The sequence below is a fragment of the Salvelinus namaycush genome, chromosome 15 (assembly GCF_016432855.1).
Source record: "Salvelinus namaycush isolate Seneca chromosome 15, SaNama_1.0, whole genome shotgun sequence".
In the NCBI taxonomy this organism is placed as follows: domain Eukaryota; kingdom Metazoa; phylum Chordata; class Actinopteri; order Salmoniformes; family Salmonidae; genus Salvelinus; species Salvelinus namaycush.
The window spans coordinates 24,435,017-24,448,646 of NC_052321.1; positions in this window are offsets into that span (position 1 = coordinate 24,435,017).

Sequence of the window (13,630 nt, forward strand, 5' to 3'; positions counted from 1 at the left end):
ATAACGTATCACCTACACATAAAGAGTGGAAGCCTTTTCTGTTCACATAGTTTGAAATCGTTTTGGGATGGTGATTTTATGGCGATGTGCCTTCTGTTGCTCCGTTTGTGTTTGGGAACCCATTGATGGCATCATGGCAACAAAAAAATCTCATGACTTTAACCCATTGTTGTGTTGTATGGAAATTATAGCCTGTGTTACTGTTAGTTTTGCTGATGATTGCTTCCAAAACATTGGCTTGTTGCAGCCTGGCCTCATAGACTAGACATAACATAGTAAATGTAAATCCGGGACACTAAAATTAGTATGATATTTACGTTTGGTATGGTTAATTATAGGGTGGATTGGATGGGCATATCACGCGAACGTCTAGCAACCCAAAGGTTGTGAGCTCGAATCTCATCACAGACAACTTTAGCTAATTAGCAACTTCTCAACTACTTACTATACTGAACAAAAATATAAAATGCAACAGTTAAAGTCTTGGTCCCAGGTTTCATTTGCTGAAATAAAAGATCCCAGAATATTTTGTTCACAAATTTGTTTACATCACTGTTAGTTGAGCATTTCTCCTTTGCCAAGATAATCCATCCACCTGACAGGTGTGGCATATCAAGAAGCTGATTAAACAACGTGATCATTACACAGGTGTAGCTTGTGCTGGGTAGAATAAAAGGCCACTCTTAAATGTGCAGTTTTGTCACACAACACAATGCCACCGATGTCTACATTTTGAGGGAGCGTGCAATTGGCATGGTGACTGCAGGAATGTCCACCAGAGTTGTTGCCAGATAATTTAACGTTCATTTCTCTACCATAAACTGCTTCCAACGTCGTTTTAGAGAATTTGGCAGTACGTCCAACCGGCCTCAAAACCGCAGACCACATAAAACCACGCCAGCCCAGGACCTCCACATCCGGCTTCTTCACCTGCGGGATCATCTGAGACCAGACACCGGGACAGCTGATGAAACTGAGGAGTATTTATGTTTGTCATAAAGCCCTTTTGTGGGGAAAAACAAATTCTGAGTGGCTGGGCCGAGCTCCCCAATGGGTGGGCCTGGCTACCAAGTGGGTGGGTCTATGTCCTCCCAGGCCCACCCATGGCTGTGCCCCTGCCCAGTCATTTGAAATCCATAGATTAGGACCTAATAAATGTATTTCAATTGACTGATTTCCTTATATGAACTGTAACTCAGTAAAATCGTTGAAATTGTTGCATGTTGCGTTCATATTTTTGTTCAGTATACTTTTTAGCTACTTTTCAACTCCTTAGCATGTTAGCTAACACTTCCCCTAACCCTTTTTAGATAACCCTAACTCCTACACTTAACCCTTACCTTAATCCTAACCCCTAGCCTAGCTAACATTAGCCAGCTAGCTAAATCTAGCCACCTAGCTAGAATTCATAACATATCAAACATTTTGCAAATTCGTAATATATTGTACTTTTGCAAATTTGTAACATATTGTATGTTTTGCAAATTCATAACATATTAATACGAATTGTAATTCGTAACATATCATATGAAATGGGGATGATGGACATCCACAAATGAATACATACCAAATTAAATGTAATTATATCATACTAAATGGAGTGTCTCGGATTTTCGTACAGAATAATACGAAATTCTCTGAGACCAGGTTGCTCGTGGAGGACTGTGACATGCAGATCGGCAAACTCCAACTAATAAGTGCTTGTTTGGGCACTGGAATGGCATGCGTTTGCCTTTTTAAAGTAGGTCTTAAATCCTCTCAAAAATCGGCTCATCAGATATCGTTTCCCAAAACCAACTGTACTTTCTGCAGATAAAGTCCCACCTGTCTCTAAAAACGTGCTCTATGAGAAATGCAGTGTGTACAATATCTTCAAACAGAGCAGGATCAGACATCTTTCATTCGATTTCCCATTATCTCAGTCTTTTATAGTATTTCAACAATGGTTTCACAAGTACCTCTAATTTAACAAAATACTTTACTTTATATGAATTATTATCATAACAAATGCACTGATGTGGTGAAATTATATAGCACTACCGTTCAAAAGTTTGGGGTCACTTAGAAATTCCATTAAAATAACATAAAATTGATCAGAAATACAATGTAGACATTGCTAATGTTGTAAATGACTATTGTAGCTGGAAATTGATGATTTTTTATGGAATATCTACATAGGCGTACAGAGGGACATTATCAGCAACCATCACTCCTGTGTTCCAATGGCACGTTGTGTTAGCTAATCCAAATGGATCATTAGAAAACCCTTTTGCAATTATGTTAACACAGATGAAAACTGTTGTTCTGATTTAAAGAAGCAATACAACTGGCCTTCTTTAGACTAGTTGAGTGTCTGGAGCATCAGCATTTGTGGGTTCGATTACAGGCTCAAAATGGTCAGAAACAAAGAACTTTCTTCTGCAACTCGTCATTCTATTCTTGTACTGAGAAATGAAGGCTATTCCATGTGAGAAATTGCCAAGAAACTGAAGATCTCGTACAATGCTGTGTACTACTCCCTTCACAGAATAGCGCAAACTGGCTTTCACCAGAATAGAAAGAGGAGTGGGAGGCCCTGGTGCACAACTGAGCAAGAGGACAAGTACAATAGAGTGTCTAGTTTGAGAAACAGATGCCTCACAAGTCCTCAACTGGCAGCTTCAATAAATAGTACCCGCAAAACACTAGTCTCAACACCAACAGTGAAGAGGCGACTCCGGGATGCTGGCCGTCTAGGCAGAGTTGCAAAGAAAAATCCATATCTCAGACTAGCCAATAAAAAGAAAAGATTAAGATGGGCAAAAGAACACAGACACTGGACAGAGGAAGATTAGAAAAAAGTGTTATGGACAGACGAATCTAAGTTTGAGGTGTTCGGACCACAAAGAAGAACATTCGTGAGACGCAGAAAAAATGAAAAGATGCTGGAGGAGTGCTTGACGCCATCTTTCAAGCATGGTGGAGGCAATGTGATGGTCTGGGGGTGCTTTGGTGGTGGTAAAGTTGGAGATTTGTACAGGGTAAAAGGGATCTTGAAGAAGGAAGGCTATCACTCCATTTTGCATCGCCATGCCATACCCTGTGGACGGCGCTTAATTGGAGCCAATTTCCTCCTACAACAGGACAATGACCCAAAGCACAGCTCCAAACTATGCAAGAACTATTTAGGGAAGAAGCAGTCAGCTGGTATTCTGTCTATAATGGTGGGGCCAGCACAGACATCAGATTTCAACCCTATTGAGCTGTTGTGGGAGCAGCTTGACCGTATGATACGTAACAAGTGCCCATCAAGCCAATCCAATTTGTGGGAGGTGCTTCAGGAAGCATGGGGTGAAATATCTTCAGATTGCCTCAACAAATTGACAACTAGTATGTGAAAGGTCTGCAAGGCTGTAATTGCTGCAAATGGATGATTTTTTGACAAAAACAATCTTTGAAGGACACAATTATTCTTTCAATTAAAAATCATTATTTATAACCTTGTCAATGTCTTGACTATATTTCCTATTCATTTTGCAAGTAATTTCATGTAAACTCAGCAAAAAAAGAAACGTCCTTTTTTCAGGACCCTGTCTTTCAAAAAGAATTCTTCAAAATCCAAATAACTTCACAGATCTTCATTCTGAAGGGTTTAAACACTGTTTCCCATGCTTGTTCAATGAACCATAAACAATTAAAGAACATGCACCTGTGGAACGGTCGTTAAGACACTAACAGCTTACAGACGGTAGGCAATTAAGGTCACAGTTATGAAAACTTAGGCCACTAAAGAGGCCTTTCTACTGACTATGAAAAACACCAATTGAAAGATGCCCAGGGTCCCTGCTCATCTGTGTGAACGTGCCTTAGGCATGCTGCAAGGAGGCATGAGGACTGCAGATGAGGCAAGGGCAATAAATTGTAATGTTCGTACTGTGAGATGCCTAAGACAGCGCTACAGGGAGACAGGACGGACAGCTGATCGTCCTCGCAGTGGCAGACCCCGTGTAACAACACCTGCACAGGATCGATACATCCGAACATCACACCTGCGGGACAGGTACATGATGGTAACAACAACTGCCCGAGTTACACCAGGAACGCACAATCCCTCCATCAGTGCTCAGACTGTCCGCAATAGGCTGAGAGAGGCTGGACTGAGGGCTTGTAGGCATGTTGTAAGGTAAGTCCTCACCAGACATCACCGGCAACAACATCGCCTATGGGCACAAACCCACCGTCGCTGGACCAGACAGGACTGGCAAAAAGTGCTCTTCACTGACGAGTCGCGGTTTTGTCTCACCAGGGGTGATGGTCGGATTCGCGTTTATCGTCGAAGGAATGAGAGTTACACCGAGGCCTGTACTCTGGAGCAGGATCGATTTGGAGGCGAGGGTCCGTCATGGTCTGGGGCGATGTGTCACAGCATCATCGGACTGAGGTTGCTGTCATTGTAGGCAATCTCAACGCTGTGCGTTACAGGGAAGACATCCTCCTCCCTCATGTGGTACCCTTCCTGCAGGCTCATCCTGACATATGCCACCAGCCATACTACTCGTTCTGTGTGTGATTTCCTGCAAGACAGGAATGTCAGTGTTCTGCCATGGCCAGTGAAGAGCCCGGATCTCAATCCCATTGAGCACGTCTGGGACCTGTTGGATCAGAGGGTGAGGGCCATTCCCCCCAGAAACGTCTGGGAACTTGCAGGTGCCTTGGTGGAAGAGTGGGGTAACATTTCAAAGCAAGAACGGGCAAATCTGGTGCAGTCCATGAGGAGGATATGCACTGCAGTACTTAATGCAGCTGGTGACCACACCAGATACTGACTGTTACTTTTGATTTTGACCCCCCCTTTGTTCAGGGACACATTTATTTAATTTCTGTTAGTCACATGTCTGTGGAACTTGTTCAGTTTATATGTCTGTTGTTGAATCTTGTTATGTTCCTACAAATATTTATACATGTTAAGTTTGCTGAAAATAAACGCAGTTGACAGTGAGAGGACTTTTTTTTTTTGCTGAGTTTATGTTTTCATGAAAAACAAGGACATTTCTAAGTGACCCCAAACTTTTGAACGGTAGTGTATGTTGCATGAATTAACAATGGAAATACAATGCTTGAATTATTACTCACAAAATTTCAGCATACACTACATAGCCAAAAATATGTGGACACCTGCTCTTCGAAGATCTCATTCCAAAATCATAGGCTTTAAAATGGAGTTGGTCCCCCCTTTGCTGCTATAACAGCCTCCACTCTTCTGGGAAGGCTTTCCACTAGATGTTGGAACATTTCTGCGGGGACTTGCTTCCATTCAGCCACAATAGCATTTGTGAGGTTAGGCACTGATATTGGACAATTAGGCCTGGCACGCAGTTGGCGTTCCAATTCATCCCAAAGGTGTTCTATGGGGTTGATGTCAGGGCTCTCTGCAGTTCAGTCAAGTTCTTCCACACCGATCTCGACAAAACATTGTGTGGACCTTTGTTTACGGGGGCATTGTTATGCTGAAACAGGAAAGGGCCTTCCCCAAACTGTTTCCACAAAGTTGGAAGCACAGAATCGTCAAGAATGTCACTGTTACGATTCCCCTTCACTGGAACTAAGGGGCCTAGCCCGAACCATGAAAAACAGCCCCAGACCATTATTCCTCCTCCACCAAACTTTACAGTTGGCACTATGCAGTCGAGCAGGTGTCGTTCTCCTGGCCTCCGCCAAACCCAGATTCGTCTGTTGGACTGCCAGATGGTGACGAGTGATACATCACTCTGGAGAACGCGTTTCCACTGCGCCAGAGTCCAATGGCGGCAAGCTTTACACCACTTCAGCCAACGCTTGACATTACGCATGGGGATCTTAAGCTTGTGTGATACTTGGCCATGGAAACCCATTTCATGACGCTCCCTATGAACAGTTATTATACTGACGATGACATTGCTTCCAGAGGCAGTTTGGAACTTGGTAGTGAATGTTGCAACCGAAGACAGACAATTTTTACACGCTCCGTGCTTCAGCGGTCCCGTTCTGTCAGATTGTGTGGGCTACCACTTTGTTGATCCTAGACGTTTCCACTTCCCAATAACAGCACTTACAATTGACCGGGGCAGCCCTAGCAGGACAGAAATTTGACAAACTCACTTGTTGGAAAGGTGGTATCCTATGATGGTGCCATGTTGAAAGTCCCTGAGCTCTTCAGTAAGGCCATTCTATTGCCAATGTTTGTCTATGTTTGTCTATGGAGATTGCATAGCTGTGTGCTCAATTTTTTTACACTTGTTAGCAATGGGTGTGACTGAAATAGTCATATCGACTCATTTTTAAGGGTATCCATATACTGTATAAAAAGTGTATATTTTCCCCATTACAGGCTTGACAAGCAGTTACCTTATTCCACCACTTGGCACTGTGGATAATTACGCATTGTGATGGCTGTGTGTAAAGTTACGCACACTCAAGCAAAAAAATCTCACACTGTGCGTGGAAATGATCCCACACAGGAAATCATTGTGCCTACGCATGATTGATAAATGAGCCCCAAGGTCCCTACACCTTGTTGTAATTGGCCCCTCTTGAACCTTGAGGGTAAGCAACCAAGGTAAAGGTTGTTTTGATTACATGTTCTGAAGTCTGAGCACCGTAACCAAACTTTGACGTCCTGGGATCTCCCTCAGATTTGCCATTTTATTGTGTGGACATTGCTGTTCTAGTTCTAGGACTAGCCCTGGATTCTCCAACATGCAACTGGCTCTGCTCTAAAACTGAAACGATGTAGCAATTGAAGGGAGAGCAACAAGTTACAATCAGTAGAGGTCCGTGTGTAAAATCATTGGGGAAGCCAAGCAGACAGACTTCTCACTAATCTTAGCTACTGTTGTATCAATATGTTTTGACCATGACAGTTTACAATCCAGAGTTACTCCATGCAGTTTAGTCACCTCAACTTTCTAAATTTCCACATTATTTATTCCAAGATTTAGTTGAGGTTTAGGGTTTATTGAAAGATTTGTCCCAAATACAATGCTTTTAGTTTTAGAAATATTTACGACTAACTTATTCCTTGCCACCCACTCTGAAACTAACTGCAACTCTTTGTTAAGTGTTGCAATCATTTCAGTCGCTGTAGTAGCGGACATGTATGCGGATGTTGCATACATAGACACACTGGCTTTACTCAGCCAGTGGCATGTCATTAGTAAAGATTGAAAAAAGTAATGGGCCTAGACAGCTGCCCTGGGGAAAACAGCCCCCACAATTTTTATCATCAATTTCTCTCAGCCAATCATCTGTTATTTCTGTAAGTGCTGTGCTTGTTGAATGTCCTTCCCTATAAGCATTCTGAACATTTGATGTCAATTTGTTTACTGTGAAATAGCATTGTATCTGGTCAAACACAATTTTTTCTAAAAGTTTACTAAGGGTTGGTAACAGGCTGATTGGTCGGCTATTTGAGCCAGTAAAGGGGCTTTACTATTCTTAGGTAGCGGAATAACTTTTGCTTCCCTCCAAGCCTGGGGACACACTTTCTAGTAGGCTTAAATTGAAAATATGGCAAATAGGAATGGCAACATCGTCCGCTATTATCATCAGTAATTTTCCATCCAAGTTGTCAGACCCCGGTGGCTTGTCATTTTTGATAGACAACAATCATTTTTTCACCTCTTCCACACTCACTTTATGGAATTCAAAATTACAATGCTTGTCTTTCATATTTTGGTCAGATATACTTGGTTGTGTAGTGTCAGCGTTTGTTGCTGTTATGTCATGCCTAAGTTTACTAATCTTGCCAATGAAAAAAATCATTAAAGTAGTTGGCAATATCAGTTGCTTTTATGATGAATGAGCCATCTGATTAAATGAAAGATAGAGCAGAGATTGCTTTTTTCTCAATTTCATTTAAGGTGCTCCAAAGCTTTTTACTATCATTCTTTGTCATTTATCTTTGTTTCATTTTGTAGTTTCTTCTTCCTTCTATTCAGTTTAGTCACATGATTTCTCAACTTGCAATACGTTTGCCAATCGGTTGTGCAGACAGACTTATTTGCCATTCCTTTTTCCTCATCCCTCTCAACCATACAATTTTTCAATTCCTCATCAATCCACAGGGATTTAACAGTTTTACAGTCATTTTCTTAATAGGTGCATGCTTATTAGTAACTGGAATAATGTTCCTCATTAGACACCACGGACCAACAAAATTCTTTACATCAACAACATAGGAATCACTACAAAACGTATTGTATGACCTCTTATAGACTATATTAGGCCCAGCCTTTGAAACTGGGTTTTTCCTAGATATGGCTACTATATTGTGATCACTACATCCGATGGATCTGGATACAGCTTTCAAGCAAATCTCTGCAGGATTAGAAAAGATGTGATCAATACATGTTGATGATTTCATTCCTGTGCTGTTTGTAACTACACTGGTAGGTTGACTGGTTACAATTTGAAACTTTTTCTTGAGTGGGCAGCTTGATGAAAGCCAGTCAATATTGAAATCATCCAGAAAATATACCTCTCTGTTGATGTCACATACATCAGGCATTTCACCCATGTTATCCAGATACAGACTGTTAGCTCTTGGTGGTATATAGCAGTTTCACACCAGAATGGACTTTAGGTGAGGCAGATGAACCTGTAGCCATATTACTTCAACAGTATTTAACATGATAGCCTCTCTAAGCTTTACAGGGATGTGGTTCTGAATATAAACAGCAACACATCCACCACTGGCATTTCTGATATTATCTTATTGGGTTTCAGAGATAGTCAGAATATGAATGTCATCTGTTACTGGCAAATTATTGATTTCATGAACCTTGTTTCATATGTTAACGTGGGCTATTTTGAGCACTTTTCTTCTGGGATGCTTACTTGTTTGTATTGCTTTACTGGGAAGCTTAGCAGAAGTAGATATGCTCATGCTATTTATGTTAGTGCAGGGTGAACTGCACACAATGAACTTCCTCCTAGGGCACACCGGCTCAGTGATAACAGTATAAATCTGGTTATAGGCACATGATTACTGCATACTATTGCTGTAGGATCAGCAGAGGCATTCAGGACAGTTAGAGGGACATAAATTAGGTTACTTACATTGTGTCTGCCAACGCCCCTGGTGTAATGTACATTTGCTGAAGCATTATGACAACTCTGCGTCACAATGGTAGGGATTAGCTGAGCTGGGCTATGGTCAGTGACAACTAAAAGATACCAAAAACAATGTAGTCCAATCAACATAAGCTAAATATGATGTGGCTTTCCATGTTTCTGATTTATGTTTGCGTGTGTGAGTTCGTACAAGTAGAAAAATATCTTGACTCACCCTACTTGTACAGAAACACCGAGGTAAAGACAGTTTCAGGTTGGATATTCACCTGTAGTTTTCCTTACGTCCACCAACAGCAGTTAGGGACCGTCAACATAGTGACAAATCTAATTTTAAAAATGTCAATAGCTCTTTAACCATTACTCCTAAAACTTTCAAAACTGGTTGTAGCTAATCCGATGGCATTGACACACTTTTTATTTGTCAATTTACATCTCGCACTATTTTAAATGATTTATTTACATTTTTGAATTTCAATAGCTCTTTGGTCATATGACCTACTGACTTCAAACAAGGTTCAGAATGTAAACTCAGTGGGCCTACACATTGCACACTCTTCAGTTTGTCCATTTTCATCTCACATGTTTTTACATGCATTTTTCAAACTTTAAAATTTCAATAGCTCCTTGGTCATGTGACCTACTGACTTTAAACAAGGTTCAGAATGTCCACTGACTACCCTTATATAGTCAGTGGACTATACACTACCTGGTTAAATAAAGGTGAAATAAAAATAAAATAAATCATTAAATAGTTATTCCATTGTACTGGATCTAATACATATTAGCATTTTACATACATTCATAAGTGTAATCATTTTTTATGACATACTGTGAAAAACTCTCTTGGCTGCTGGCTCTGTCACTTTCAGACATGCGCAGAGCAGACTGAAAAGGGAAGGGTAGCTCTTGACTTGAACCACAGGGGTTCTCTGTAAAGAGAGAGTAATCCAAAAGGCACAGACACACCCCTTGACTTTCAATTGGCACCCTTGACCTGTATGTATTCTCTCCTGATTGGTCTCCGTGGTGATTAGTCAATGGGAACTCAGTTGCCGTCCCCATCATAAAGTTTTTACACAGTCTGGCAGTCTGGAGGTATGAGGAGAGACATCCTCATTTGTATTTATAGGAACAAATATGTCCTAACACTTTGGATCCTATTCTTGGATAGTTAGAAGACACAATGCAATTTTTTTTATTTTTTTTAACTAATTACTGTCCATGAGTAACCTCAACCTTGTGGGTCTGTGGGTGTTTGGGCCAATAAAGTGCCAACTCAATTCTACCACTGACTAATCTCTCATGAACGGGGACACAGGGCAAACGTTTTTAATCTAAACCAGACCTTTTTTACTGGAGTACACTAACCCCTAATTGGGGCTCTTTTCTTGACACACAGTAGCAGTTTACCAGATAAGAAGTCAAGAAGATCAAAAAGTAGATTGTTGTAAGGGTGTATTACGTCCTGTGCTGGCCCATTATCATATCCATTCTGAATTATGAGTGGTAAAATCATATCTGAAAAATTCCTCTATGTATGTGTATACTGTATGTGTCTTATGTCCACCCTACATGTAGTGTTGGTACATGGAATATTCCTCAACTGCATTATCATAAATTGCTATTGTAAATAGAAGTATTATGTTCATCAACTAACATTTTCAGATATTATTTTGACAAACACACTTTAACACACTTTGATGCTTACAATTCATTCTCTATTGTCATAGACTTGATGGGCACTGTCTCCTTGCCTGCATCCGTATTGGGTCTGCGGTCAAACGACCACCCCTCATCACTGTCAAACGCTCCCTAAAACACTTCAGCGAGCAGGCCTTTCTAATCGACCTGGCTGGGGTATCCTGGAATGATATTAACCTCATCCCGTCAGTAGAGGATGCCTGGTTATTCTTTAAAAGTGCCTTCCTCACCATCTTAAATAAGCATGCTCCATTCAAAAAATTTAGAACCAGGAACAGATATAGCCATTGGTTCACTCAAGACCTGACTGCCCTTGACCAGCACAAAAACATCCTGTGGTGTACTGCATTAGCATCGAATAGCCCCCGTGTTATGCAACTTTTCATGGAAGTTAGGAACCAATATACACAGGCAGTTAGGAAAGCTAAGGCTAGCTTTTTCAAACAGAAATTTGCATCCTGTAGCACAAACTCAAAAAAGTTCTGGGACACTGTAAAGTCCATGGAGAATAAGAGCACCTCCTCCCAGCTGCCCACTGCACGGAGGCTAGGAAACACTGTCACCACCGATAAATCCACTATAATTGAGAATTTCAATAAGCATTTTTCTACGCCTGGCCATGCTTTCCACCTGGCTACCCCTACCCCGGTCAACTGCCCGGCACCCCCCACAGTAACTCGCCCAAGCCTCCCCCATTTCTCCTTCACCCAAATCCAGATAGCTGATGTTCTGAAAAAGCGGCAAAATCTGGACCCATACAAATCAGCCGGGCTAGACAATCTGGACCCTCTCTTTCTAAAATTATCTGCCGAAGTTGTTGCAACCCCTATTACTAGCCTGTTCAACCTCTCTTTCGTATTGTCAAAGATTCCCAAAGATTGGAAAGCTGCCGCGATCATCCCCCTCTTCAAAGTGGGAGACACTCTAGACCCAAACTGCTACAGACCTATGTCTATCCTACCCTGCCTTTCTAAGGTCTTCGAAAGCCAACAAACAGATTACCGACCATTTCGAATCCCACCGTACCTTCTCCGCTATGCAATCTGGTTTCAGAGCTGGTCATGGGTGCACCTCAGCCACGCTCAAGGTCCTAAACGATATCATAACCGCCATCGATAAGAGACATTACTGTGCAGCCGTATTCATCGACCTGGCCAAGGCTTTCGACTCTGTCAATCACCACATTCTTATCGGCAGACTAAACAGCCTTGGTTTCTCAAATGACTGCCTCGCCTGGTTCACCAACTACTTCTCTGATAGAGTTCAGTGTGTCAAATCGGAGGGCCTGTTGTCTGGACCTCTGGCAGTCTCTATGGGTGTGCCACAGGGTTCAATTCTCAGGCCTACTCTCTTCTCTGTATACATCAATGATGTTGCTCTTGCTGCTGGTGATTCTCTGATCCACCTCTATGCAGACGACACCATTCTGTATACCTCTGGCCCTTCATTGGACACTGTGTTAACTAACCAGACGAGCTTCAATGCCATACAACTCTCCTTCCGTTGCCTCCAACTGCTCTTAAATGCAAGTAAAACTAAATGTATGCTCTTCAACCGATCGCTGCCAGCACCTGCCCGCCCGTCCAGCATCACTGACTTAGAATATGTGGACAACTACAAATACCTAGGTGTCTGGTTAGACTGTAAACTCTCCTTCCAGACTCACATTAAGCATCTCCAATCCAAAATTAAATCTAGAATCGGCTTCCTATTTCGCAACAAAGCATCCTTCACTCATGCTGCCAAACATACCCTCATAAAACTGACCATCCTACCGATCCTCGACTTCGGCGATGTCATTTACAAAATTGCCTCCAACACTCTACTCAACAAATTGGATGCAGTCTATCACAGTGCCATCCGTTTTGTCACCAAAGCCCCATATACTACCCACCATTGCGACCTTTACACTCTCGTTGGCTGGCCCTCGCTTCATACTCGTCGCCAAACCCACTGGCTCCAGGTCATCTACAAGTCTCTGCTAGGTAAAGCCCCGCCTTTTCTCAGCTCACTGGTCACCATAGCAGCACCCACCCGTAGCACACGCTCCAGCAGGTATATGTCACGAGTCACCCCCAAAGCCAATTCCTCCTTTGGCCGCCTTTCCTTCCAGTTCTCTGCTGCCAATGACTGGAACGAACTGCAAAAATCACTGAAGCTGGAGACTCATATCTCCCTCACTAGCTTTAAGCACCAGCTGTCAGAGCAGCTCACAGATCACTGCACCTGTACATAGCCCATCTGTAAATAGCCCATCCAACTACCTCATCCCCATACTGTATTTATTTATTTATCTTGCTCCTTTGCACCCCAGTATCTCTACTTCTGCACATCAATCACTCCAGTGTTTAATTGGCATATTGTAATCACTTCGCCACCATGGCCTATTTATTCCCTTGCCTCCCTTATCTTACCTCATTTGCACACACTGTATATAGACTTTTTCCTACTGTATTATTGATTGTATGTTTGTTTATTCCATGTGTAACTGTGTTGTTGTATGTGTCGAACTGCTTTGCTTTATTCTTGGCCAGGTCGCAGTTGCAAATGAGAACTTGTTCTCAACTAGCCTAAATGGTTAAATAAAGTTGAAATATATATATATATATTTTTTAAACTGTCATCTGTGATCTTTGTGATATGACTTTAAGCACGTACTGATGAATCTGTCATTTAATATTTTTTTCTTAAAGTCTACAAACGCTCTACATTTATTCACTCTGTGATAGGGTTGGATCCTATATGCTACTTTTATTATTGTCCTGTAAATGGTTCAGTGCCTAAAATTTAGGCTGTGTGTAGAATGGGGCATAAAGGAAATTACCTCTATTAGATTATA